The sequence below is a fragment of the Myxocyprinus asiaticus genome, chromosome 38 (assembly GCF_019703515.2).
Source record: "Myxocyprinus asiaticus isolate MX2 ecotype Aquarium Trade chromosome 38, UBuf_Myxa_2, whole genome shotgun sequence".
In the NCBI taxonomy this organism is placed as follows: Eukaryota; Metazoa; Chordata; class Actinopteri; order Cypriniformes; family Catostomidae; genus Myxocyprinus; species Myxocyprinus asiaticus.
This window is the reverse complement of record NC_059381.1, coordinates 40,161,634-40,189,483: the sequence shown is the minus strand read 5'-3', so window position 1 is coordinate 40,189,483 and position 27,850 is coordinate 40,161,634. Positions and strand designations below refer to the sequence as shown.

Below are 27,850 nucleotides of genomic sequence, written 5' to 3'. Positions count from 1 at the left end.
TCCTCAGTTTTTCACTAAATTAAAACAAGGGACAATGAGATCTAATAATTTTCATTGATATGCACATTCATATTTTATATAAATGATACATAGTAGCTTAATACAAATTATTATTTACCTTCATAAATTTTTTACTTAAACATTTTTTGTGAATGAACAAGGTTGAGCTTTTATTTTGACATGTCACTTTCTCCTGGAACTTTTATATTCACACTTCAAATGGAGCTTTTATTTTGACATGGAAAGTGTTGTGTGTCGTTCACAATGCACCGCATCTGGTGAAACGATTTCATCTCCTCCTTTTCTGTTATACAGTGCCATCTTTGTAGATTTGTATAAAAACTTGTAGCGGTTACTAATGTTTGGAATTGCGAATGCTAAAAGGTGCTGTAAACGATTTTTTTATGGAAAGGTACACAAAAAAACGTTCCCACTCTCTGAGAAATATTACTGAAATAAGCATTGTAAGGTATATCACCTGTCTCTGTGACAACTCTAGACTCTGTAAACAGCAAACAAATATGTGTCTGCGTACTGCAAACAATGACGCTTTTGACCTGTCAGTCATTTTGCACATTCTCATAGTGCTGTAGTTGCAGCGAATTATTGAGACTTACTGCCATTTTTAAGCCATCTTGTTCATAACAGTTGTCAGTTGTGGGCACTATTTTACTGCTGTTGTTTTTAACAACCGTTTCTGCATGATGTCGGTCTCAATAAAGCTAATTTGGTATCTTTGGAGTGCAGGGTTTTGGAAAGAGGGGGCATGGCTAATCCAACGGTTTAGTCTCGTGGAAGTAGAATCGCATACAGCACCTATAAATCCTGCGGTTCTTTTATTTCACAATGCACGTGAACTGCTCTAAAAGTGTTAAAAACACAAGCCCTGGGGGGCCTGGGTAGCTCAGCGAGTAAAGACGCTGACTACCACCCCTGGAGTCACGAGTTCGAATCCAGGACATGCTGAGTGACTCCAGCCAGGTCTCCTAAGCAACCAAACTGGCCCGGTTGCTAGGGAGGGTAGAGTCACCTGGGGTAACATCCTCATGGTCGCTATAATGTGGTTCGCTCTCGGTGGGGCACATGGTGAGTTGTGCGTGGATGCCGTGGAGAGTGCTGTGAAACCTCTACACATGCTATGTCTCCGCTGTAATTCGCTCAACAAGGCACTTGATGCATGGGTTGATATTCTCAGATGTGGAGGCAACTGAGATTCGTCCTCCGCCACCCGGGTTGAGGCAAGTCACTACGCCACCATCAGGACTTGTGGGATTGGGAATTGGGAATTGGGCATTCCAAATTGGGGAGAAAAAAAAAAAAAACACGAGCCCATGAGCATACACAGACATGCTTATCTATCTTTCACCGCAGCCTTTTGCAGTTTAATAACCACATATGACCATAAAGCCATTTTGATGTTATTTTGATTAATTGTGCAGCCTTGAAGGATTGTGAAATTAGTCAACTGATGCTCTTTATAAAACTAAATGGCAAAATAGAGAGCATTTCAAATGAAAGCATAAATTCATAGCGATATACATGATATTGCTTAATTTTATATAGTCAGCAAAATCATGGCGATTATATTGTTAATATTCTATATATCGCCCAGCCCTACCTCCTATGCTTGACGCATGCACAGAGCGCTAGATTGCGCTATAGGAAGTGTAACTGAGATTGAGATCATGATTGCCAAGGAGACTACTGTCAAGATTTATTGTAAAAAATTAGTTTTATTTTGGTCTGTATTCATCCAAAACCGATTTAATGGCTTCAGAAGACATTGACCGAGTTGTATGGATTTCATTTATGATGACTTAAGATGCTTTTAGCTTCAGTGTTCTGGTCACCAATTACTTGCACTGAATTGACCAACAGAGCTGAGATATTCTTCTAAAAATCTGTGGTTGTATTCAGCAGAAAAAAGAAAGTCATACACATCTGGGATGGTATGAGGGTAGGTAAGTGATGAGATCATTTTCATTTTCATATGAACTAACCCTCTAAGAGCATGTTTCCCATTAACGGCCATTCAAAAACATCCATGTATTCTGAAAAAATATATATATATTTTTTTTCAAGAAACATTTTGATCACAAACATTTCATTACATTGTACTACATCTTTTTCTGGTGAATGGTTTTTTTTTTAATTTATTTTTATTTATTTATTTATTTTTTTATTTTATTTTTTTTTTTTTTTGCCAGGCTGCTAAAAGCATGAAATGTACTTGTTTTTTCTCCATCCATTACTGCTGACATCAGCCCTGATAACCTTGATTTCCACCCTTTTGAGCATTGTTAAGGCTTTGATTAAAAGCTTTATATTTTTACTTAACCTTTTAATGAATGAAACTCAAACATACAACTGTAACTGTTTCTAAGAGGAAGCTACAGGGACTGTGAATTCCACATCACACGCATTCAACAAGAAGTCATAAAAATTTGTGAACAAAGCTACATGTGGAACTATGCATGCGGTAGTGAGGATAGATCTAAAAGACATTCTGTTAATGTGATTGTGCCACTTTGAACATACAGTCAGCTTAAATGATAAATGATTTAAATGATTCTAGCTCTTTTTATCTTCTAAAAAAACTAAAAGTTGAGACTTTGTGTTCTCCAAAAACAAAAAAACAAACAAAAAAACAAAAAACAAAAAAAAAAAACAAACAAACAAACAAAAAAAAATTAAAATATCCGTGACCCCGCGCTGCGCATTTGATGATCAGAGCTGCGCGGAAACCTTGAGATCGTCCGTGAGGCGCGAGTATCTGCCACGCTCGCGTGCTCTGCTCTGCTCTCGCTGACCAGGTCCGGGTATGTTTAGTTTCACTTTTGGAGCGCATGCCTATTGATGTTTCTCCAACCCAACAAATGATCAATATGACTGATAAATAAATTTGTGACCTAACGCCCCCCTCTCTACTGATTTGCTCTCAGCGCCCCCTGGCATCCTTTGGAACCCTATTCTAAATGAACCACTTTGATTTAATATGATAGCTGTTGTTAGGTTTCCTGAGATCGTGTGCTGAAATGTGCTAATGCTGTGAAGGGTGTGGTAAAGGACCGCCTGAAAGGACCTTTCCTTTGGACCACACATTGTGCTAAAACAGTGGATATTTTTATTGAAAAAAAGGTTAAATGTTCAATAAGATGTACAAAATTACACAGATCTAACAATGTTTGAATACAATCACTGAGTCATAAAGACAAGAAGCACAGGTTTTTATAAGTCATGGGTCAAGAAAGTTCTCAGCATATAAGGATATACACTTTTTATTAATAATAACTCAAAAAGCATTTATTGTTAAAACGGTCAAGGATGTGATAAGGGACTATCTGAATACATTTCTACATTTTCAATGTAGTATTACTGTCTGGTACTGCTGCTCCCTATACGTATATTACGGAGGCTGCATAGTGCACCTACTCCCAACGAGGGCACAATCTTACCCTAGGGGGGCCCAGAAACTTCACCAGCTGCCATTCCTCGCACATTCTAACCACGTACCACACCAACCCCACACCAAAATCTCCCTTTTTTCACAATCCGATGTTGGAAGGTATGCGCCACCGACTGAGCTAGACTGTGGAACTTCACAAGAAAGTCTCAGTGGAGTCAAACGTCAGCTAAAGATGATGAAATTGGCCAAATTACATCAAAAAGTTTGTTTATGTTTAATTCATTCTTGAGGTCTAACAAACATGTAGAATGCAGTTCCGCCCCTATAATGGTATGAAGTGTATATCGTGATAAATATCGATATCAGATGAAATATTGTGATATAAAATATATCTCACATGCAAGAGTGCTGTTGTACTGAAAAGAAGTTTTCATCAAGTTTTTCATTTTTATAGAGATGCTCTGTTATGCAGCACAATATTTGACAAAATAAGACTAATGTTATGTTTTAGATTATGCTGTGAGGATCTTTACTAAAACACACACACACACACACACACACACACATATATATATATACACACACACACACACACACACTACCGGTCAAAAGTTTTGAAACACTTATTCTTTATTATAATTTATAATTTTAGAATAGTAGTAAAGTTATCAAAACTATGGAATAACATAAATGGAACTATGGGAATTATGTTGTGACTAAACAAAATCCAAAATAAATCAAAACTGTGTTGTATTTTAGCATCTTCAAAGTACTCACCCTTTGCCTAGAATTTGCAGACATGTACTCCTGACATTTTCTCAACCAGCTTCTTGAGGTATCACCCTGGGATGTTTTTTAAACAGTTTTGAAGGAGTTCCCATCTATGTTGGGCACTTATTGGCTGCTTTTCTTCATTATTTGGTCCAAGTCATCAATTTCAAAAACTTTTTATTTTAAATTAAATGTTAGTTTTATAATGAAATAAATTAATATGGTGGCACAATTATATTTTTGTCTACAAAACTAATTTCAAACTTTTAAGCATACGACTTCAGATCAAAAGATTTTTAAGATCATGAGAAACGTTTCAGTCAAGTGTTTCAAAACTTTTGACCGGTAGTGTGTATATATACAGGTGCATCTCAATAAATTAGAATGTCGTGGAAAAGTTCATTTATTTCAGTAATTCAACTCAAATTGTGAAACTCGTGTATTAAATAAATTCAGTGCACACAGACTGAAGTAGTTTAAGTCTTTGGTTCTTTTAATTGTGATGATTTTGGCTCACATTTAACAAAAACCCACCAATTCACTATCTCAAAAAATTAGAATACATCATAAGACCAATAAAAAAAACATTTTTAGTGAATTGTTGGCCTTCTGGAAAGTATGTTCATTTACTGTATATGTACTCAATACTTGGTAGGGGCTCCTTTTGCTTTAATTACTGCCTCAATTCGGCGTGGCATGGAGGTGATCAGTTTGTGGCACTGCTGAGGTGGTATGGAAGCCCAGGTTTCTTTGACAGTGGCCTTCAGCTCATCTGCATTTTTTGGTCTCTTGTTTCTCATTTTCCTCTTGACAGTACCCCATAGATTCTCTATGGGGTTCAGGTCTGGTGAGTTTGCTGGCCAGTCAAGCACACCGACACCATGGTCATTTAACCAACTTTTGATGCTTTTGGCAGTGTGGGCAGGTGCCAAATCCTGCTGAAAATGAAATCAGCATCTTTAAAAAGCTGGTCAGCAGAAGGAAGCATGAAGTGCTCCAAAATTTCTTGGTAAACGGGTGCAGTGACTTTGGTTTTCAAAAAACACAATGGACCAACACCAGCAGATGACATTGCACCTCAAATCATCACAGACTGTGGAAACTTAACACTGGACTTCAAGCAACTTGGGCTATGAGCTTCTCCACCCTTCCTCCAGACTCTAGGACCTTGGTTTCCAAATGAAATACAAAACTTGCTCTCATCTGAAAAGAGGACTTTGGAACACTGGGCAACAGTCCAGTTCTTCTTCTCCTTAGCCCAGGTAAGACACCTCTGACGTTGTCTGTGGTTCAGGAGTGGCTTAACAAGAGGAATACGACAACTGTAGTGTCTGTGTGTGGTGGCTCTTGATGCCTTGACCCCAGCCTCAGTCCATTCCTTGTGAAGTTCACCCAAATTCTTGAATCGATTTTGCTTGACAATCATAAGGCTGCGGTTGTCTTGGTTGGTCGTGCATCTTTTTCTTCCACACTTTTTCCTTCCACTCAACTTTCTGTTAACATGCTTGGATACAGCACTCTGTGAACAGCCAGCTTCTTTGGCAATAAATGTTTGTGGCTTACCCTCCTTGTGAAGAGTGTCAATGATTGTCTTCTGGACAACTGTCAGCTCAGCAGTCTTCCCCATGATTGTGTAGCCTAGTGAACCAAACTGAGAGACCATTTTGAAGGCTCAGGAAACCTTTGCAGGTGTTTTGAGTTGATTAGCAGATTGGCATGTCACCATATTCTAATTTTTTGAGATAGTGAATTGGTGGGTTTTTGTTAAATGTGAGCCAAAATCATCACAATTAAAAGAACCAAAGACTTAAACTACTTCAGTCTGTGTGCATTGAATTTATTTAATACACGAGTTTCACAATTTGAGTTGAATTACTGAAATAAATGAACTTTTCCACGATATTCTAATTTATTGAGATGCACCTGTATATATAATTTTTTTATTCTATTTTTTTGTGAAAGTTTTGGTGAAAAGTAACTGTTCTATTTTGATTTGATCATTTGATCAGACAGTTTTCATGAAGAAACTGAATTAAACTTGAAAATATGGAATTCTGAATAAAAAGAACTTGGAAAACATGGAATTGGGGGAAAAACAATTAATTGAATTTAGAAAAAAATAAAACTGATTTCATAAGGTCCTACTTAAACTTGCAGTGTTTACTTAATTGAGAAACAAAGGAAACATGCTATTGTTTTAATTTATTGTTAACATTGAAATTTAACATTTTAATAAGCTAAAGAAGTGTGTTCAATAGCATATTACCTATTTTTTCTGTGGTATTGAAATTAGTATAGAGAATCATGAACTTTTACTGGTGTCAGAAGCGACTACTAAAATAATAGCATCATGACAACACTACCATCCTTGCAGAGTAACCACAGGCGTAGTTCATCACATTAATTATGGACATGTTTCACTAACCTCTGACAACCAGAAAGTGTCACAATACCTTTTTACTTAATTTTGAACACTGTCTATTGTTTTACCATTTAAAATCTAACAAACTTCTTGTGAAATGCTTTGCTTGAAAATGTGCTTGTGGTATCTTTCTTTTAAATAAATGCTACTTGATGTTAGGAATGAGTGATATGGCCAAAAATATGATAATATTGACTCCACTGAAAGACTTACCTGTGATGCTCCAAACACCAGCTCCGTAGGAGGCGGTAATGCACCATCAGCTGGCTTGCCAACCTCCAACTTCATAAGAAGAGGAAATACTTTCTTGCCTCTGTCACTAGCTGTGTTCGGATACTACCCATACTACTCGTACAACTTCTGCAAATATCTGTCTATGGCAGAAATAGTAAGAGTAGTATGGTAGTATTGCATTGTCAGTGCTGTTTTGTTTGCAAACAAAGTTTGATACAAAGTATATGTAGCCGCTAACCATTGTGCACGGTAAACCCCAATGCTCAAAGTAATTAAATGTATTGAATATGGAAAAATTAAATAATTCAAATTAGTTCAAAAGAATGAATCTTGATGAGTATTTAGAACTTTCTCTTTCGTTTGAGTTCACGAAACTGACACCTTTTAAGTAACCTGAACTGTTTTATTGTTTTGAGTTTAATGAACTTATTTTTTGTTTTGTTTGGTAACTCAAATTGGGCAGGGACATTTCTTGTTCCCAGCATGCTTTGCATGGGACTAGATAGGGAAAGTAAATGTTAAAATTAAGTGTTATTTTATGTGTTTTTGCAACATGAATGCAAAGGGGGAAACTTGTTAGTGTTTAATGTTTTGTTATGTTGCCATTTAGAAGAGTTTCTGTTATGTTGGAGTTTTGGGGGTTACCATTACGGTGAAGAGTGGTGCTTGAGCTTAGGTTGAGGACCGATAGCAAGTGTGTATCTTACTTACTGTTTTATCCATTATTAAGCAAGTCACTATTCAGACATAACTTGGGTGTATAAAGTGATGGAAATAACTGGTGTTTTACTCCAAATTTAAAGTTAAGTGCCATCAAAATGTATGAGTTAGTTTACTCAGTTTTTCAAGTTAAGCGCAATTAGCATACATAAGTAGTACAAAATCAAAACCTGACAGTTCCACTTACTTAAATTATGAATTTATTAACTTAAAAAAAATGATGTAACTGATTACCTTATTCAGGTTTACAGTGTGGACTTAAGGACTGTAATTCAGTTACTGGCATGTTATGTACACAGGGCGCTGTTAACACATAAATCACTGTCTTTCTCAGTCTGAAAGACAAGGAAATATTAAGCATGCACTGTGGGTTCATTTCGTCCGTGAAGACGACATGTTCCAAAGCAAATTGTAAAATAGGGCTTTAAAGTAGTAGCACGAGTACAATGTGGTACCATATAAAAAAAAAACAAACATCTGCAAACCTCTACATCTAAGAGCATATGTTTACAGCCTCATATGGGAGACAGGAGGGGTGGTGGGATGTCAGTGTTTTTCCCCTGCCCATGTAGATATGTTGATTTTTCTAAACAAAAATGATTAGGATTGCCCAGCGCCACAATATGTGGGTAGGCTGTTTTTCTTTTTCCATTGTTAAACTGGCAAAAGTTATCGGCTCAGGTTAATTTGTCATGCAAGCGATCCATTCAAAATAAGTAGGAAATATAGGATTGTTCATTCAGATGTTTGTGTAATAACTATTGCTAAATATGCACATCTGTCATGTGAGCCTGTTTTTTTCAGCCAGTACAGACCTTTGTCATGCCTTTGGTCATGTGTTTGATTCATGGCTTATCTGTTATCCAGTTATTAACCAGTCAATGCTGGTGGTTACTGGGTTAAAGGAATTTTCCAAAATGTGCATCACATTGAGTCAAAGTATATTAATAATAATATATTTTAAGTAATTGTAATTGTAAATATTATAATATTGACATTGACCCTTTAAAAAAGGTATCGACTGAATCGTGAGGGTGTTTTCTTTATGGTAAACTTAATTAGAGGTGCAGTTTCCTCTCCCACAAACTGAAACAACACCAGAAATAAAGGTTTTGACAATTCTGCGCTCCCTGGCCACATCAAAATTAAACTGTGTAGCTCCAATGAATTGGGAATTTCTGTTATTCATCAGCACAATAATCTATCAAACTCTATATGCCCTCTCCAGACTGCACACCGTCCGACAATTCATAGCGTATGTTTGCTCATGTATGCGCGCTAGCTGCAGAGAAAAAAAGGTGGTATTCACAGCCATCGTGGGGTATTGGATGAAGGATGAAGAAATGTTCATCAACCAAAAAAAAAAAACAATCTATCTATCTATCTTTGTCTGTCTTCACTTAAAAATAGTGGTTCCCTGTCTACCAATCACTGTGGGCGATTTAAAAGAGCATGCTCGTAAAATGTGATGTCATCCTTAGCAAAGAGGTCAACTCCGCCTTTGACTTATCTTAAGATTTCCTTAGTAAAACTTGCTCTTAGCGGTTTTATGAATAGGTTTTAAGCAAAAACGCATCGCTAGGAACTCTTTGGAGAACTCCTATTAGTAAGATCAAAATCTTTGTGAATATGGGCCCAGGTTTGTATTGAAAGTTCAAGAGTTGCCAAAAAAAGACTTGATATAATGTTAGTTGAAATTTTAAATATCACATAAAATTATTGTAGTCAATTAATCAATAGGCTTTTTTTTTAGAAAATACATACAGTTTGCAGTTCCCCTGAAGCCTTTTCATAGTAAAATGAAAGTATTTTTAGAAGTTTTGTTAAAAATACTTAATGGATTACAATGCAGTGCATCACAGGTTTACAAGGTTTTTTGTAGGTTTAAAGAGATGCATTGGTTATTTATAGTAATTATCATTTAGATTTAAAAATAAATAAATAAGGCATTCCTTGCAAAAATAAAAAGAAAAGAAAAACTCTTTATGCAGGCTCTTAAACAAGGTTCCTGTTTGTCTCTAAATAGGTATCAAAGAGAGGGCCACACCTGCTATCATTCTAGACTGCCTCACAAAGCATTTGTTATGAGGAAGTATTGTCATTAATTTAACTGAGTCAAAAAAAGATGACACATTTGTTAAAAGTAAAATGCAATTTGTGTAATTGTGTAAGATGTCACGACCAGTAAGAACAACAACAAGAAGCATCTATCTAGTAACTAACTATTATACATAAAAAAAGATGTATAAAACATATGGTCAAGATATGTTTGACTGAACTTGAGCTAAATAGCATACTGTATTTGAGAGCTGACACAAACATTAAAGTGGATGACTATGACTATTGAGCATATTTTTTATTTTATTTTCTGAACATATACAGTATATTTGCAAAGTACATAGCACACTCTGCCGGCCAGATTCACTTTCTGACAGCAAATGGCCTCTTTGGTTTGAGGTTAAATTGCCATAAAAATTTCTTTGGTTACACTAGCTATCAATTCTACCCAAACTAATGGTCAGGATAAAAACAGCAGATGATGGAAAATGCTAAACTGCAGTTCTGGACTGGTCTCTTTATGAAAGGAAAGAGTAGTGTAGATATAGTAAATCTTTTAAGCATTATTTAATGTTTTTAGTGTAATTCTTGAAAGCTATCATAGAGTGGTACTGTACATTGATTCCACATTTGAAACTATTAGACGAGCTCATAAAAATGGAATATAATAAAAATGGTCTGCACCTTAGTCAATCACACTCTTTAATCACTCCTCTACCTAATCAACACAATTAGATTTGGTGTTACATTGGAGTTACTATGTAATCTTGATGTGCTGAAAAAGGCCTCTATATATCTTTTGATATTAGACTGCCACCTTCTGGACTACAGATCGACCTCTAATACATTCCATGTGCGTCTTTGGTTTAAGTTTTAATGTACTTACTGACATGACAAATAGCATAAAGAAAATAATGCAAAATAAGTAAATAATAAGACTGTACTGTATATTTTGTATTTTATTGTTTTCCTAGTTTTATCCTTATTTAGCCTTATTTATATTCATTACGTGTCAGAAATTCTTCAAGTCTCTTTTAGATTATAGATACGGAACTCTTGTTTTAGATACACTTGCACGTTATCTTAATAATTATGCGCATTTAATGTGCAAAGCTTAATTATCACTGTCATTTGGCTGCACCATTTGTCTACCCAAAGCAACTTTTCAGGGCCTGCCCTGGCATTTTTTGGGGCTCTATGCAGATTTTCAAAATGGGCTCCCCTACCTACTGGTACACCGAAACCAAACACATCCAACATAAATACCTAAGCAAGCTTAAACTGTGCAAACAAACAAGAACATTTTTTTTTTTTTTTTTTTTTTTTTTTAAGTATAAAGCTTAAAAATGAAAAACTATCAACTATTGTTTATTATCAAATATAACATCTTCAGAAGTATATTTTTTCTCAACATGACACATAACAAAGCCAAACATTCACATACAGAGTCAACCATTAAACCCCATTGTGTGATGAGGCAGGCGAGGAATGAGGATCTAAATGCAGCTTTTAATGGAACACAAAAAGATAAAGTACTCAGAATGAAACTATACAAAACATGGGAAACCAGACACAGAACATGACAACACATGTGAATACTGACAAAGAAAACAGGAAAAACAAGGACTTAAATACACAGGGGCAAACAAGGGAATGAGGAATACCTGGGGAAACAATCAGGGGAAAACCAATCATAAAATGAAACTACAAAGCACTACAAAACTAACAGGAAACAGGAACTAAACAAGAATTTCAACATAAAAGTCTAAGCAAAAAACAGGGAATTCATGACACATTGTTTCCCTTCCCCCCTCCCGATCCCCAACCCCACCCCCAACAAACATCCCTGTGGCCAAAGTCCGAGTACACACGCAGATAAAATATATATATATATATATATATATATATATATATATATATATATATATATATATATGATAGATAGATAGATAGATAGATAGATAGATAGATATAAAAATAATAATAATAGATATTTACTTATCAATGTAATGACTCCCCTGCTCTTACTTGAGCCAGCACTAAAGAAAACATGTCCACCCCATATCTTCCCAAATTTTCAGCTTCCTGCGGGGAAAGATGCGTTTCTTGAAGAAACACAATATCATATTTCTTACATTTAAGAAAAGAAATAACCTTCCTTCTTTTTATGGGGTGCCCCAACCCATTCATATTCCACGTGGAGAGAGACAATCCACTCATATAACATTTGACATTTTGACATATAAGAAAAAATAGATTGTGTGTCAAAACTAAAATTAGAAAGACCACATTCCAACATTAGTGCAACAATCAACCCCAGAACTTTCCCCAGAACAAAACAAACAGAAAAAAGAAAAACGTGCCCATTAACTCCGCGCATGACAGCGCCAACCGGCGTCCATCCCTCTAAACTCCATGTACGGCTACGAGAGCCCCCGCGACAACTTTGCCGTCGGATTGCTCAAGGCCGGTGCTTCCATACAAAAATTTGTAAGACAGAATTACACAACTAAAGATAATCTAAAAAACAAACTCCAGCCCATAAGCGGAATAAACAAAACAAAAACAAAAAAACATGTAGATTCATCCACTTAATTGTCTCGAAGGTGTAGTTTCCTCCACAAAACAAGCTCCAGCCGCTAGCAGAACCAGCAAAAAAAAAAAAAAAAAAAAAAAAAAAATGGCTCTTCAGTTCTTCCGGCAGTCAAACTCACTCCAATGTCCTGACAGAAATATTCAACAAAAACAACTCCAGCCAACAGGAGGCATAAGCACCCAAAATGAGCAGATTCATCCACAAGCTGTCCCGAAGAAATTACATTACATAAAACAAACTCCAGCTGCTAGGCGGAACCAGCTTCCTTGGGCAGTCGAGTTTATGTTCAATGAGTCTGTCCACTAGGCAGCAACTTGAAAATCACCAAATGGCTTACTCACTCCAATGTTTTTATGAAGAACAGTGCTTGCTGTGGGCATGTAAATTCTCTACGTCCATCCTTAGTATCTTTTCTCAGTTTGGCCGGAAACATCAGAGCAAAAGCGACCTTCTATTGATGTAAGAGTTTCTTGCACTTCCTGAATCGTTCACATTTCTCTCTTGTCGAATTCACAAAGTCTGGGGACAAGAAAATGCTGTGGATCTTCCAAGAAAGCTTTCCTTTGCTCCTCGCCTCATGTAACACAAGATCTTTATCAGATGATCTCAGAAATTTGGCCAGTCTCCAAATGGCCAGATTGTCTCCCTCAGCCGATCTCCGAGACGGGACTCTGTGAGCTCGCTCGATTTCCAACTTATGTTGAGCAGACTCGGGATGAGCCCGTCTAGGAATTTCACCATATCTCTGTCTTCCTCATGCTCAGGAATTCCAACAAGTCGGACGTTGTTTCACCGATTACGATTCTCCAAATCCAGTTTTTCCCAAACGCGTTGCAAGTCTGTCTTGGTCACTAGTTGATTAGCAGCTAATTCCCTCTCTGATGATTCTAGATAATCGATCCATTTTTCGACATCCGACAACCAACATAGAAGTAATCGATCAACATATTACAGCCAAATCCTCCAAGTCTGCAATAACCTTCATCAGCATTGCCGACACGTTCATCAATTCACGCTGGAACTGAATCCGGGACTTCCGGCCTGCCACTGCGGGGAATCAGCTTGAGCACGTAAGTGTCTTTTAATGTCTCCAGAGCCCAAGGATTTTGAATTTTTTTACATATTGTCTTCCTAGAACAGTTAAGAATTAGGGTGTATCGAATCTCACCGGTTTATGACACAAATAGCAAAGTGCACAGAGCTCACCGCTCATATGTCTGCTCCTCGCACGGCGCCACGCGACCGCATAAATGTATAATTTACTTTACTGAAATTCCAAGACAGTGCAAACAAATACAAAATAAATAAATAGCCAAATTAAGGTAAGGTAGATGCTATTTACACTTATTGAGAATAGTGGCATATGCTATTTGCACCCTGGTGTAAACTGTGGCAGAAACTGTTTGCACAGCAGTGTATTATAGTGTATACTAAAGCAGTACATAATATAACAACATATTCAGTGCATGTAGTATTGTGACGGAGCTTAAATACATTGCTGGCAGCAGGACGAAACACACCTGCTTTTTTCACATTAGAGAGAAACTGTTCTCTTCCCATGTGCACAGCACGACCCTCGCTCTCAGCCGGCCCATGAGATGCCAAGCTGCTGAAGAAAGCCGCCACCCAAGTGCCCTACCTAAACCAACTCTTCTCTTGCCCAACCTAAACCAAAGCCTTGTCCAATGTTTAGTGAGCCCCCCGATCACTGCGAGTACATAGTGTTTACTTTCAGTTATATCACACTTCCCATAGAGATTTTATTTACACATTTTGTTTTCAGTTTTATTTAAAACATTAAACTCTACAGTGGCATACAGCCACTGTCTGTCTTCACTTACTGGAATGAATATGGGGAGAAGAATTAAATTGGCAAATGATGGATTTGAACTCCTGTCGTCTATACTGATATCCACCTGTCTTACTAATGTCGCCACACTATTTCTTAAAGAAAGAGGAGTCCGTTTTATATATTTATTTCTTTATGCTTTTTCTCTGATGATTATATAATATTTTTTTGTAGTTTTGACTGGTTCCATCGAGCTATTGGCATGTGTATAGCTGTGTGCCCAGTGCAAATAATTATTTGCCAAGGAACAAAGAAAAGATGTTTTGCACATTATAAAAAATGTTTGGTATCATTATTAACCCGCTTTGTATGATCGATGTAAGTTCAAATGAATTTGTGACAGTTTAAGAACGACTGTACATGGTTTCACAAGGTAACATCGTTGCCCATGTTAACGTAGGACATTGGTTTGAATGGGAACTGCTCTACACTTGTCAGAGCAGTAAATCAGAAGTGGAATTATTTTATTTGCAACATTAAAGCATCATAGGCTGATATATGTCAATTATATGCCTATCCTCTTTCATTACTTTTATTTATTTATTAAAAACAATAGCTTGAAAAATGTTTATACAATTATTGATCCCTTTTTGATTGAAAGGCCAGTTGGTCTAGTGGTAGAGCTGATCATGCAACAGTGCAATTTTTAATTTTTTTATTTTTGTGGAGAGCAAGTAGACAGGCCAAATTGACCAATGGGTGGGAATAAATAATACTCTAAGAAAGTATGAGAGGGGAGTCGCGTGGCGCCATGAGAGGGTCAGACGTGTGAACGGCGAGCTCTGCCCACTTTGCTAGTTTTAATACTTTTTATGTTATAAACCGGTGAGATTCGATACACTCTGATTCTTAACTGTTCTAGAAAGACAACATGTCAAAGAATTCAAAATCCTCGGGCTCTAGAGACATAAATACACTTTTAAAAAACTATTTGTTTTGTGGAATAACACTCCTTCGGGACAGTTTGTGGATGAATCTGCATGTTCTTTGTGCTTATGCCTCCTATTGTATAGTTTGTTTTGTGGAATATTTCTTGCAAATCATTAGAGTGATTAGGGCATGTGTTACACTCATGTAACAGCCGGCTCACTGAACACTCGATTGACTGCCCGAGGAAAATGAATGGCCTTTTTCTTACTTTTTTTTATTTTTTTATTTTTTTATTTTATTTTATTTTTTGCTGGTTCCGCTAGAGGCTGGAGCTTGTTTTGTGGAGGAACCTTCACCTTCAGGACAGTTATGTGGATGAATCTGCATGCCCTTTGTACTTATGCCTCATATTGGCTGGAGTTTGTTTTATAGGTTATTGTCTAGTGTGTAATTCTGTCTCACAAAATTTGTGCACCCCATAAAAAGGAAGGTTCTTAAACTTAAACTTAAACTTCTTTTCTTAAACATAAGAAATATAATATAGTGTTTCCTCAAGAAACGCATCTTTCGGGGAGTCAGGTGACGCCATGCGAGGAGCGGACGTGTGAATGGTGAGCTCTGCGCACTTTGCTAATTTTAATACTATTTGTGTCATAAACCAGTGAGATTCAATACACTCTGATTCTTAACTGTTCTAGGAAGACAATATGTAAAAAAATGCAAAATCCTCGGGCTCTGGAAAAATTAAAAGACACTTACGTGCTCAAGCTGATTCCCCGCATCGGCAGGCCGAAAGCCCCGGACTCAATTTGGATGGTGAACTGAAAGAAATTTGGCGTGAATTGATGAATGTGTCAGCAATGCTGACGAGGGTCGTTGCAGACTTGGAGGATCTTGCTCTGATACGTCGATCGATCACTTCCATGGAGACAAAATTCTCTGAGTTGATTACCAGATTGTCGGACGTCGAGAAACGGATCGATTATCTGGAGTCATCATCATTCACAGCAAGCACTGTCCTACATAAAAACAATCGAGTAAGCCATTTGGTGATTTTCTTTTTGTAATTAAAATTTTTTTATTTTATTTTAACATTTATTTTATAATTATTTTTTTAATTATTAATATTAAATCATACAATAACAAGATGCAAAACATATATATATATAAAAACAACATTTATACCCCACAACCCCCCTCCCCAACCCCGCCCCCCCCCCCCAAAAAAAACAATCCTGTGGTCAAACATAAATAAATATATTTTTTTTAAAAATCACAAAAAAAAAAAAAAAACACATATATATAATATATATTACATACATGCACATACATACATACACACACATAATTATACTAACTATATTACACTACTCTCTCCACACCCCACCCGAGAACCCGCCAAAAACTCCAAATACCTGCCCATTTCTGTATAAACAAATCCAAGCCACCCCGTCTTCCCAATGACACCTCCTCATAAGCCGCCACCCTCCCCACCTCCGTGCACCACTCCAGATATGGGGGCGCACCAGCTGACCTCCAACCTCTCAAAATAACCTGCCTGGCGATCATCACACAGGTCAGAACCCAATTCTCTATATGACTATCCCCCACATCAATGACCGCCCCATCGCCCAGAACCCAAAGTCTGGGGCAAAACGAAACCCGAGTGCCTACCACGTCAGACACAAAATTCTGAACCTTCAACCAGAATTTCTGGATCTCAACATACCACCAAAAAACATGGGCCATATCTCCATCCCCTGATTGGCATTGCCAGCATGTGGGTGTGTCTTTATGACCAAGCCTATACAATTTAGAGGGGGTCCAATAGAATCTATGCAAAAAATTTTATTGCATAAGACGCACCCTTGCATCTCTAGATGCAGACTTAATGTTTTTAAGAATCCTAGCTCACACTCCCTCCTCCAATACCAAGTTGAAGTCTTTCTCCCATACTCTCTTAAGAGAGGTTAAAGCTCCATCTCCCAAACTCAGAATTAACACTGAGTAATACATGATACCTCATGACCTTTTCCAAAAGCAGTAATCACCTCTCCTAGAGTATCTGCTGCTTTGGGGGGGGGGGGGCTGCAAATGTTAAAGGCTGAAATTAATGTTTATATTGAGACCAACTGGTCCTCAGTGTCCTCTGTGGGCATGGCTTGGGAGGCACTTAAGGCGGTTCTTGGGGGCTGGATCATACAGTATGCATCATTCTCCAAAAATTCCAAAGCACGAGAACTCGTGTAGTTGGAAGGGAATATTAAAAGTGCTGAGGCAGAGCTGAAGCGCCGAATGTCGTCTGATGGCCTCAGAGAATTGACCCGACTGATACAGATATAATACTATTTTGTCGCTGAAGGTGGAATTTTGGCTATTCAGGGTAACAGAGGATAAAGCAGGGAAGCTTTTGGCTAGATATATAAAGCAGAGAGAGAGTCTTTTTCTACCATTCCCTCTGCTGAAATCTGCTGGTGGTGAAATATTTACCTCAGCCATTGATATTAATAATGCTTTTAAATAATTTTATCTTGCTCTCTATAGTTCCACGTCTTTGTCTACTGATGAAGATATTAGAAACTTTGTGGAAACATTAGAGCTTCCTAAACTGACGGCTGAGCAAAAAAATTATCTTGATTCTGAGATAAACTTGGAGGAGCTTGGCAAGGTAATTAAGGCCTTGCCTGTAGGCAAGTCTCCGGGGCCAGATGGCTTTGCCGCTGAGTTTTTTAGATCTTATGCTACAGACCTGGCTCCACTTTTGCTAGAAGTTTATACGGAATCTTTAAAAAATGGAAAGCTTCCTCCAACCATGACGCAAGCCCGGATCAGTCTGATTATTAAAAAGGACAAAGATCCAAGCGAGCATAAGAGATACCATCCAATTTCCCTGATCCAGCTAGATGTTTAAATAGTAAAAAATTTGGGCTAACCGATTAAGTATGACATCTCTTATACATATAGATCAGGTGGGTTTTATTCGGGGCCGCAGCTCTTTATTAGGCGTTTCATCAATATCATGTGGTCAATGGCGAATGATCAGACTTCAGTCGCTGCCATCTCACTTGACGCTGAAAAGGCGTTTGATATTATCTTTTTAAGATTTTTGAAATGTACGGGTTCGGGAATACTTTTATTGGTTGGATTAAGTTAGGGTTTGGTTAAATATTAATTTAACCTAACCTGGTAGTGGTGGTACAAATAAATGGATTAATTTCAGGTTATTTTACTCTGGATAGGGGCACCCGGCAGGATTGCCTTCTTTCCCCATTATCTTCTGTAATTTCTAAGTTCTCGGGATACAGAGTTAATTGGTCTAAAACTGAAGCTTTGGCTCTGACAGCGTACTGCCCGGTAACGGCTTTTCCCAATTATAACTTATCAAGAGGAAGTTCTTGCCCCTATTTCGCCATTACAAAGCATTTCTATCAAACTAACTGGAGAAGTTAAGTTACACCCATTATCTGACATTTGCACTCGGTATGGACAACAATGTCCAGAGTGTTTAACTCGGACCTTTATTTAAATGTAGCCTCGAGCATATGGCTGATCCCAAAATTATGTATTAATTAATCCCCTTTCTGCTGGACAGAGTGGATTGAGAGGGAAGTTAATACACTCGGTGACCTATATGAGAGTGGAGTGTTGAGATCCTTTGAAAATATGGTTCAACATTTTGGGATTCCCAGATCTCAATTCTTTAGGTATTTACTATTTTCGGGCGTAGCATACACCCCCCTAGAGTGGTGGTGGTGTAGTGGACTAAAGCACTGAACAGGTAAGTAGAAGGTTGTTGGTTCAATCCCCACAGCCATTAATTTAACCTCATTGTGTCTTTGAGCAAGGCACTTAACTCCAGGTTGCTCCAGGGGGATTGTCCCTGTAATAAGGGCACTGTAAGTCACTTTGGATAAAAGCGTCTGCCAAATGCATAAATGTAAAGTGGCAGATACTGTGGGAGTGGTGATTATTGCTTTTGGCAAAGGTCATGAGGCATCAGTGTATTACTCCCTGCTAATACAGAGTCTGGGGGACAGAGCTTTGGCTTCTCTCAATAGATTATGGGAGAAAGATCTAAACTTGGTATTGGAGGAGGGAGTGTGGGCTAGGATTCTAAAAAATGTCAAGTCTGCATCTAGGTTGCAAGCAAGGGTTCGTCTTATGCAATTCAGGATTTTACATCAATTCTATTGGACCCCATCTAGATTGTATAGGCTTGGTCTGAAAGATATACCCACCTTGCTTATCGAGCAAACAGGTCTATGGATGATGCAGTCAACATGGGATTGCATCATATCCTGCAACATTTGGACAGACCAGGGACATATGCAAGGATCCTTTTTGTGGACTTCAGTTCGGCTTTCAACACCATCATCCCAGCTATACTCCAGAATAAATTACACCAACTCTCTGTTCCCATGTCTATCTGTCAGTGGATTGCCAGCTTTGAGAGATATTTGTGTTGCTTTAATAGGACCAGTGATAGATTATGGAAGTGTAGTATACAGATCAGCAGCAAAAACATTAAAGAAGCTGGAAGTGATACAAACTCAAGCACTGAGACATAGCTGATGAAAGACAGAAGAAAATTCATTTATTCCAATATGCACAGTTGTATCAAAGGGCCCTAAGAAAGGAAATACTGGTTTAGCTTTTGTTATTTCAGATCTAGATAAAAGTTTTAAGGAAAGAACATCGGATCATTTAACAGTATACACAGTTGAGATGTTAGCTATTTTAGTGGGTAGAAATTAAAAATAACCTAAAAAGGGTCACATTATGTGCAGATTCATTATCAGCGCTGGTATCACTGCAGTCTGTTCATCCCAAAACAGACCTGATATACTCTATGAAATATATTAAACTGTATTCAGATTACATCATAAAGAAAAAGGAGTCAGGCTTTTGTGGATTCCAGCTCATAGGGGCATTGAGGGGAATGAGATGACGGACACAGTGGCTAAACAGGCTTTGAAGCAGGGTACAATTATGGAGGTAGCTTTTAGTAAAGCGGAAGCTAAAGCAGTAATATGGAGTAACATCATGAATGCTTGGCAAAAGCAATGGGATGACGGATACAAAGGACATCATCTATATTAAATAAAGCAAAACGTGGGAAGAATGGAAAAAATATTAAGAAATTCCAGAGAGCAAGCAGTCATATCAAGGCTGAGGTTAGGACACACTGGGTTAAATAAAACAATGCCTTTAATAGGGAAATATCCATCAGGTCTGTGTGAGTGGGGATTAGAAGAAGAATCAGTAGAACACGTAATCTGTCGCTCTCAGAAATATGAAATACTTAGGAAAAAGATAATGGAGGAATTAAAGAAATGTGGGGTGTGTATTAAACCTTGACATTTGTATAGAAAAGCATTTAAAAATGACCTAGTTTTAACTTTGTCTTTCTTAAAAATATCAACACGCACCGTAGTGGTCAAAGACTCCGTCTTAGGTTCGGAATTGTTTGCATTGGTGCATTTCATATATCATTTCATATTAACTACTAGGGCTGCACAATTAATCAAAAAACTAATTGCGATTACGATTATGGCTCTCACGATTATGTAATCGTGAAAACTGATGATTACAGCATTCAATTTAAGTCTACTGTTGCGTTAATGGTTTCTAATTAGAACGTGTTTTTGCAGCGGTTGAGTTTCTAACCAATCACAGACGTGTACGTTGAGCAATGAAACGGCAATGGCCAATCAGAGACCCAGTTATTCTACAGTACAGTCCAATCAGTAATGACGACCAATCCTTATGCGCAAGTTTTGAATAGTCTGACGTCTGATGCTTTACAGTATATTTCAGCTCGGTTTGCGATGGCACACGAAAATTAGTGCAATATAGAAACATCACCTGACAATCAAAAAAGAATACAATATCCAAACTCTCCTGTTCTGCACACAAATGCTCTCATAATAAATATAGCTGGGTTGCTCGATGTTTGTGTACAACAGTTGTAGTGATGTATTAAACAAGCAAAAAAAAGTAGCTTGTTTTGAAGTCAGCTTGTTTTGGATGTATTGGACATAGAAAAAGTCTTGAACTTCAAATTACACAGACCATCGTCACTGTTATCGCGTCTGCTTAAATAAATGCCCACAAATTTGTGTAAATTTGACCCACAATTGCTGTTGGTAGATTTAAATTTTAACGAATCACACAAAATCGCACTTTCCAAAGTGCAACCGCTGTGACAGATTTGAGGCCAAATATGAGTTACCAATGATCTTATGCGAACAAGATCACAATACGGGATTTTAAATGCAGTTAGTAACTTCAATCTAAATCGGCTGTTCAGTTTGACTATTGAATATGTCAAATATTATTTACTGTATGCGGACCAGTAATTTAAGACACATATTGCATGTCTGAGGTTAGTTTTTGATTTTTATGCCACATTTTTCAGGCAGTGGAAGTGTGTTAAATGTGTGAAGATGTATACATCAATCTGTTACATGACACACAGGCATACTGACTGAAGTTAAATCTGGTTTTGTTAATAGTTCAGAAAGAACCTACATAGATTTCTTCACTATAAACCACTATATATACCTTTATATATTGACTTAATTTGTCTACCCCTAAAAAACATATATATATATATATATATATATATATATATATATATATATATATATATATATAAAATAAATAAATAAATAAAAAGGAAAAAAAAAAAACAGAAACAAAAACATTTTAAAGATTGTAGTTGGCCAGTGTGAGTTATATATAAATCTAAAGTAAAAAGTTATATTAGGGGGGAAAAAATCACAGAAATTTACCAAAATTATATTTTTACAGTAAATTCTTAGAGAATTGACAGACTTATTACATGTGAGATTATTACAGTATCTATAATAATATGAGTAATATAAATAATAGAATACTGCATTTATATAATTGCATAAGCAGACATAATATCACCTGTAATAAATCATCCTATCCTCTGGGAACTTACTACAACATTTGGAATATGAAAATATAATTTTGTCAAATTAATGATTTTATTGAATTAAATTAATGAATTAATGATTACTTTTACAATATATGAGGAGCTATAGGCACATTCTCACCTATAGTAAGTCATTCATCAAACTAGGAGTAACCTTTGGAATGTGATAATTTTCTAAAATTATCGTATAATAAAAAATCGTATAATTCGGCATACTGTAAAAAATCTCACCTGTAGTAAATCCGTCTATCCACTGTAACCTTTGGAATGTGATAATATGATTTTGGTGAATTTTAATGATTTTTTTTCCTAAAATAATTTATTTTAGTACAGTATTATACTGTAATAATGTCACCTGTAGTAAGTCCGTCTATTCAGTGGGAACTTACTACAACATTCTGAATGTGAAAATGTTTTTATTAATTTTATTGGAAACACTTTTCTACGTATAACTTGCACATCAACTGAATAAAAAACTGGACAACGCTGATTCTTTGTTCCAAGGAAGCTTTTGATTTTCAAAATTTTACACTTCTATTAATCTAGCCATATATCAACATCTCTGTGTTAAGTATTGTTAAATTGTTCTTTATATCCTTCTATCTTAGAAAGACCCGCCATTAATGTATCCAAGCAGCAAATAGAGTTTCTCATGAATCAGGGATACTCCATAATGCGGAAGGCTAAGATGCTGGGCTGCTCCTCTTCTTTTCTGTATAGGAAAGCGAAGTCATTTAGAATCCTTATACGTAACCGGCAAAGGCACGTGACTGATGAGGAGCTCATGCAGCAACTCAGAAGACTTCAATAGTCTCTATCTTAATACAGGGAGTGAGGTGTGTAAGGCAAAGAAAATCCAAATTCATTCATCTGTATCCATACAGTCATATTAAATTAATGTATAAATTCCTTTTTTTTTCTTAGATCATGAGGGGATTGCTACTGGCTGAAGGTCTGTTTGTCCAGTGGTGTAGAGTCTGAGAAGCTCTGACACTAATTAATCCAGTTGCGGCTGCACGCAGATGGAGTGGTGCCATTGCCAGAAGGGTTTACCATGTTCCTCATCCCAACAGTTTATGGCACATAGATGGAAATATGTGACTGATTAGGTAATATGCTCTTTATATGCTTTTAAATCATTATGGAGTGCGATCCGACTATGGTGGTGAAAATTCACAAATCGCCCTCTTCATGAATTTTGTGCAAGGTCTGGAACGGAGAAGTCACATAACAAGAGAATCTGTCCATAATCAGCGCATAGAGCGGCTTTAGAGAGATGTTTTCCTGCATGTACTCCAATACTTGTACTACTTATTTTACACTGGAAGATTCACAAACTCGCCCTGCAAATTGTCTTTTTGCCAGACTGTATCTCTTTAGGAATGCATGGAAACACCACAGAATAAGAACAGAGAACAATCAAACACCAGTCCAAATCTGGAGTGCAGGCATGCTGTCCAACATGGGAACAGACTGCAGAGCCATCAAAATTGTGTTTGGTGAGGATCGTTGCATCACACAGAGCTTGGACGATGCTTTGGCACATGGCATTGACAGCTTTCCTGTGACTGATGATGATGAACATTTCCCAGCTGTGATTGTGGAACAACCCAGAATCAATCTGATCCACCAGCAACAGCAGCAAAACATTATGCAGGCAATTGAGACCATCTCAGACGTTACCTTAAAGTATCAAACACTACAGGATGGCTGAAGTTTTTCATTTTGATATGCACTATATGTCTGTTTTCCCAGTAAAGAACCCTCAGAGTGATAAACCTGCATATATTGATTATATTGAACACACTTGCGATTTTTGTAGGATGTTGGCTGGCATGATATAATCTTTGTTAAATTGTGTAATTTTGAATTAACTAAATTTCACTTTCTTTTACTTTCTACTTTGCCTCAAAAATTGTTCATGTACTTTGGCCATTAGCCTCCTGACTGTGGCCTTATCAAAGGGATATTCCCCAAGAACAGTAGACAGCTTTTGAATCCCCAGCAGGTTAATACCATACTATCTGGGTCATGCTATAAAAAAAGTTTTCATCAGTATTTCTAAGGTCAAAGATGAACAAAGGATCCACAGAAATAAAATTAAATATGATTCAGGTTTTATTTTACCATGTATGCAGTGAAACATTTATATGTTTGGTGTATGATTGTGTTTCTACTTTTTGATGTAGTGTATAATTCAGTTTATAACAATTACAATTGTTAATGTTGATAAATGGAATAACCTGATTTCGAAACCACATGTGTAATACATTTGTCAAAAGATAAATCTGAGAACTTCAAACCAATACCCCGAGAATCTGAAACAATATGCAAAATATATACTGGTACCGGTAACTGCAATGAAAGTATAAATCTAATAGTAGGTGTAACAATAGCAGTAAAACAATAACAGTAAATGGGGGATTAGTTCACAATGTACAATTTTGGAATATTGAACTTGCGCATTGTAATTTTTAAAAAGGAACCTTTAAAGAATAGTTAACCAAAAATTGATAATTCTCTAAACATTTAGTAACATTTACTTTCTTCCGCAGAACTCAAACAATACTGTTTTGATGGAGATATGATGTCCGTTTGTCTGTACAATGCAAGTGAATGGGAACCAAATTTTCAAGCTCCAAAACCGACATAAAGGCAGCATGAGGGTATTTAAAATTACTTGAGTGGTTTAATCCATGATTTCTGAATTGATCCAATCAGTTTTGGGTGAGAACAGACCAAAATGTAAATCTTTTTAACTCTACATCTTGCCATTGCTGTCTCGGTGCAAGATCATGATTTCAAAGTTGTTTACACTAACTAGTGCTTGACAGACGGGCACAGCACTGTGCGATGTAATCAAGCTTGAAATCATGATTGCAAAGGAGACTGCTGATGTCAACTTTTATTGTGAAAAAGGAGTTATATTTTGGTTCCCATTCACTTGTGATGTATTAATACATTTCCTTAATATACACTATCCATGAAAATATCTTTGTTTGTATTCCATGGAAGAAAGTCATACAAGTTTGAAATGGCATAAGTGTAGAGAATGACATTTTTGGGTAAACTATTCCTTTAAGATGTGCTTAAACATTACTGTTTCATTCATCACTTTTACATAATGTATGTAAAAGGTATTACATGATACCAAAAGTTGGGGATTGCAAAATTCATTTGGTCATGTATGTTCGAAAAATTCATAGTACTATGAATTAAAAGTCTGAGGATAATGGGGCAGGTGCATTTCCAATGTCAAAGGATTGCAGTCACCTTCTATAACTACACAGATTAGAGAATGTTAAGGATGTCATGATGAAGACCACATTCAATAGCAAAATAAAAGAGAATAAAAAGTGGGGGAAAAAAGATATTGGACAGAATTGAACTTAGTATTTTGTCGGGAGAACCATATAAAATGCTACTAATGAGACAAAAAATTATATGAATTACACAAAAATTATATGAAAATTATAAATGGTAAGACATTAAAAACCAACCTTCTACGTCAACCAGTCTCTCCAGAAACATATGGCTTTCAAACTGCCTCTAACAGTTAATTTAGATTTTACCAAATGAATCGCATTATATGACAATTTGTTCTATTTTTTTTTTACAGTGCACATCAACACAGAAGCTGAGAAAAAATACCTGTAATAAAGTTGTGAAAAATGTGTTGGATTGTCCAGCCAAATGTGGATTATGAAATATTCAAAAATATTCAAAAATGAAATATTCAAAATCCATTTTCTGTAAATCTTTGCAACTACTGTCACAGGACAAAGTTCAAGTGGCCCGATTTCACTCATAACTAAATTTTGACAACATTTCTATTTACTGCATTTTGTCTTTGTATGGGTGATGGATACTATCTGAGTTTCAAATTTGTCCGCCCATTCACAAAATTATCTGCTGCAGACTGCACCAGAGAATCCCTCTCATCCAGAGATGAGCGGTACCTAAACGCTCCCATCATGTTGAGACTGTTCACAGCATCTGAGATTGCAGTATATGCATTCTGAATGGTGTCTGCTTCTTTAATCTACAAATAGAGCATGGGAAAAGCCTTGTCATTTAATAACAAAGCATTTATAATTGCAAATCACAAACTATACCAAACAAAATTAATATTCCCACCAGGACCAAGATTGTGTATAATGCATAGGCAGTTCTCACCTTAGACAGTTTTTCTCTGAAGGAGCTATCCACTATTTCCTCCAGGGAGACAGGAATTGTACATTTACCACAGAAAAAACAAGGACCAACTCCACCATGAATTATGCACACTGCTATCATTTTTCCAATTACAAGCCATTCTCAAGTGCTGAAAAACAAAGAAAATAGTGGTTTTGAACATTTCATGATATGAAACTATCAAGAATATCTGCTAATGTTCACCTTGAGTATGCAGAGCCAAAAGTATATTATCTCAGGCCCTTCAAATATTTTGGACAGCTGGATTTCCCCAGCAAGCGCAGGAATTTCCCTGGTCGGCCCACATTCATCTACCCCATCAGAGTCCACAAGAATCACATCCAACCTTGCTCCTGGATTAAAACGCCTTCGTTTAAGTCGAACAACTCCGGCACATCCCAAAGACTTTCAGTGTGAGGTTCATGTGTGAAAATGATTCCTCATGCTCCCTGAACCACTCTTTCACAATTTGTGCCTGATGAATCTTGGCATCGTCGTCCTGGAATATGCCCGTGCCACCAGTGAAGAAAAAATAAATTGATGGGATAACCTGGTCATTCAGTACATTCCGGTATTCAGATGACTTCACATAACGTTGCTGAGCCTAGACGTGACAAATTGAAGCAACCCTTTTTTCTTTTTTTTTTGGCAAAGTTTTTTTGACAGATGTATTTAAGCTTAAAATTGTTAAAGAGACATAGAACATGTAGCCAGAGAGATAGGGATAGTTATAGAGATAGTTATTCACCTGTGAATCCATTGGTGAAATCCAAACAACATAAAGTGTTGAATAACCCTTGATGTTGTAATTGTTTTTTTTCTTGTTTGTTTTTTTTGGGGGGGGGTTCCCCTTTTTCTCCCAATTTGGAATGCCCAATTCCCAATGCGCTCTAAGTCCTCATGGTCACATAGTGATTCGCCTCAGTCCGGGTGGCGGAGGACGAATCCCAGTTGCCTCCGCGTCTGAGACAGTCAACCCGCGCATCTTATCACGTGGCTTGTTGAGCGCGTTGCCACAGAGACATAGCACGTGTGGAGGCTTCACGCCATCCACCGCGGCAACCACGCTCAATTCACCATGCGCCCCACCGAGAACAAACCACATTATAGCGACCATGAGGAGGTTACCCATGTGACTCTACCCTCCCTAGCAACTGGGCCAATTTGGTTGCTTAGGAGACCTGGCTGGAGTCACTCAGCACGCTGATGTTGTAATTGTTAAGCATTCCTGAAAGGTTATATTCAAGGGCTGCAGATAATGTCGCTTCTTGAACATAGAAAACCTCACTAGACAGGTCATCCTGACCAACAAAGTGAAATAAAGTATGAAGCAAGGAAATAAAACATTGTTAGATTACACTTATTTATTATCCAGGGCGTGCTGAGTGACTCCAGCCAGGTCTCCTAAGCAACCAAATTGGCCCGGTTGCTACGGAGGGTAGAGTCACATGGGGTAACCTCCTGGTGGTCGCTATAATGTGTGGTTCTCACTCTCGGTGGGGCGCGTGGTGCGTTGTGCGTGGAGAATAGGGTGGGCCTCCACACGCTCAATGTCTCCGTGGTAATGCACAACTAGGGGCTCATTAGCGCACGTACTGGGCCGGTCAACAAGTTTCTCCGCAAACTCAACTGTCAGAGGGCTAAGGAGGAAAGTTATCCAGGGATCACAGTCTGTGAACCCAACTGGGAGTCAAGAGCGCACATCTTTATCTCAAGGGAGGGGAAAGGCGCTATGCGCAAGCAGTACACTCGGCCAGCTGTCCCAG

The 27,850-nt window shown here is 37.3% G+C and overlaps 1 long non-coding RNA gene across 2 annotated transcripts; it reads left to right on the top strand.

Moving 5' to 3' along the window:
* Positions 1–1,685: 1,685 nt before the first annotated feature.
* LOC127429173 (uncharacterized) lies at positions 1,686–25,031 on the top strand. Of its 2 annotated transcripts, XR_007895236.1 has the most exons (4): positions 1,686–1,961; positions 22,499–22,726; positions 22,815–22,999; positions 23,098–25,031. It is a non-coding gene; the product is annotated as an uncharacterized LOC127429173 (long non-coding RNA). The 2 variants fall into 2 exon arrangements; XR_007895237.1 differs by having other exon boundaries at positions 22,815–25,031.
* Positions 25,032–27,850: the final 2,819 nt, after the last annotated feature.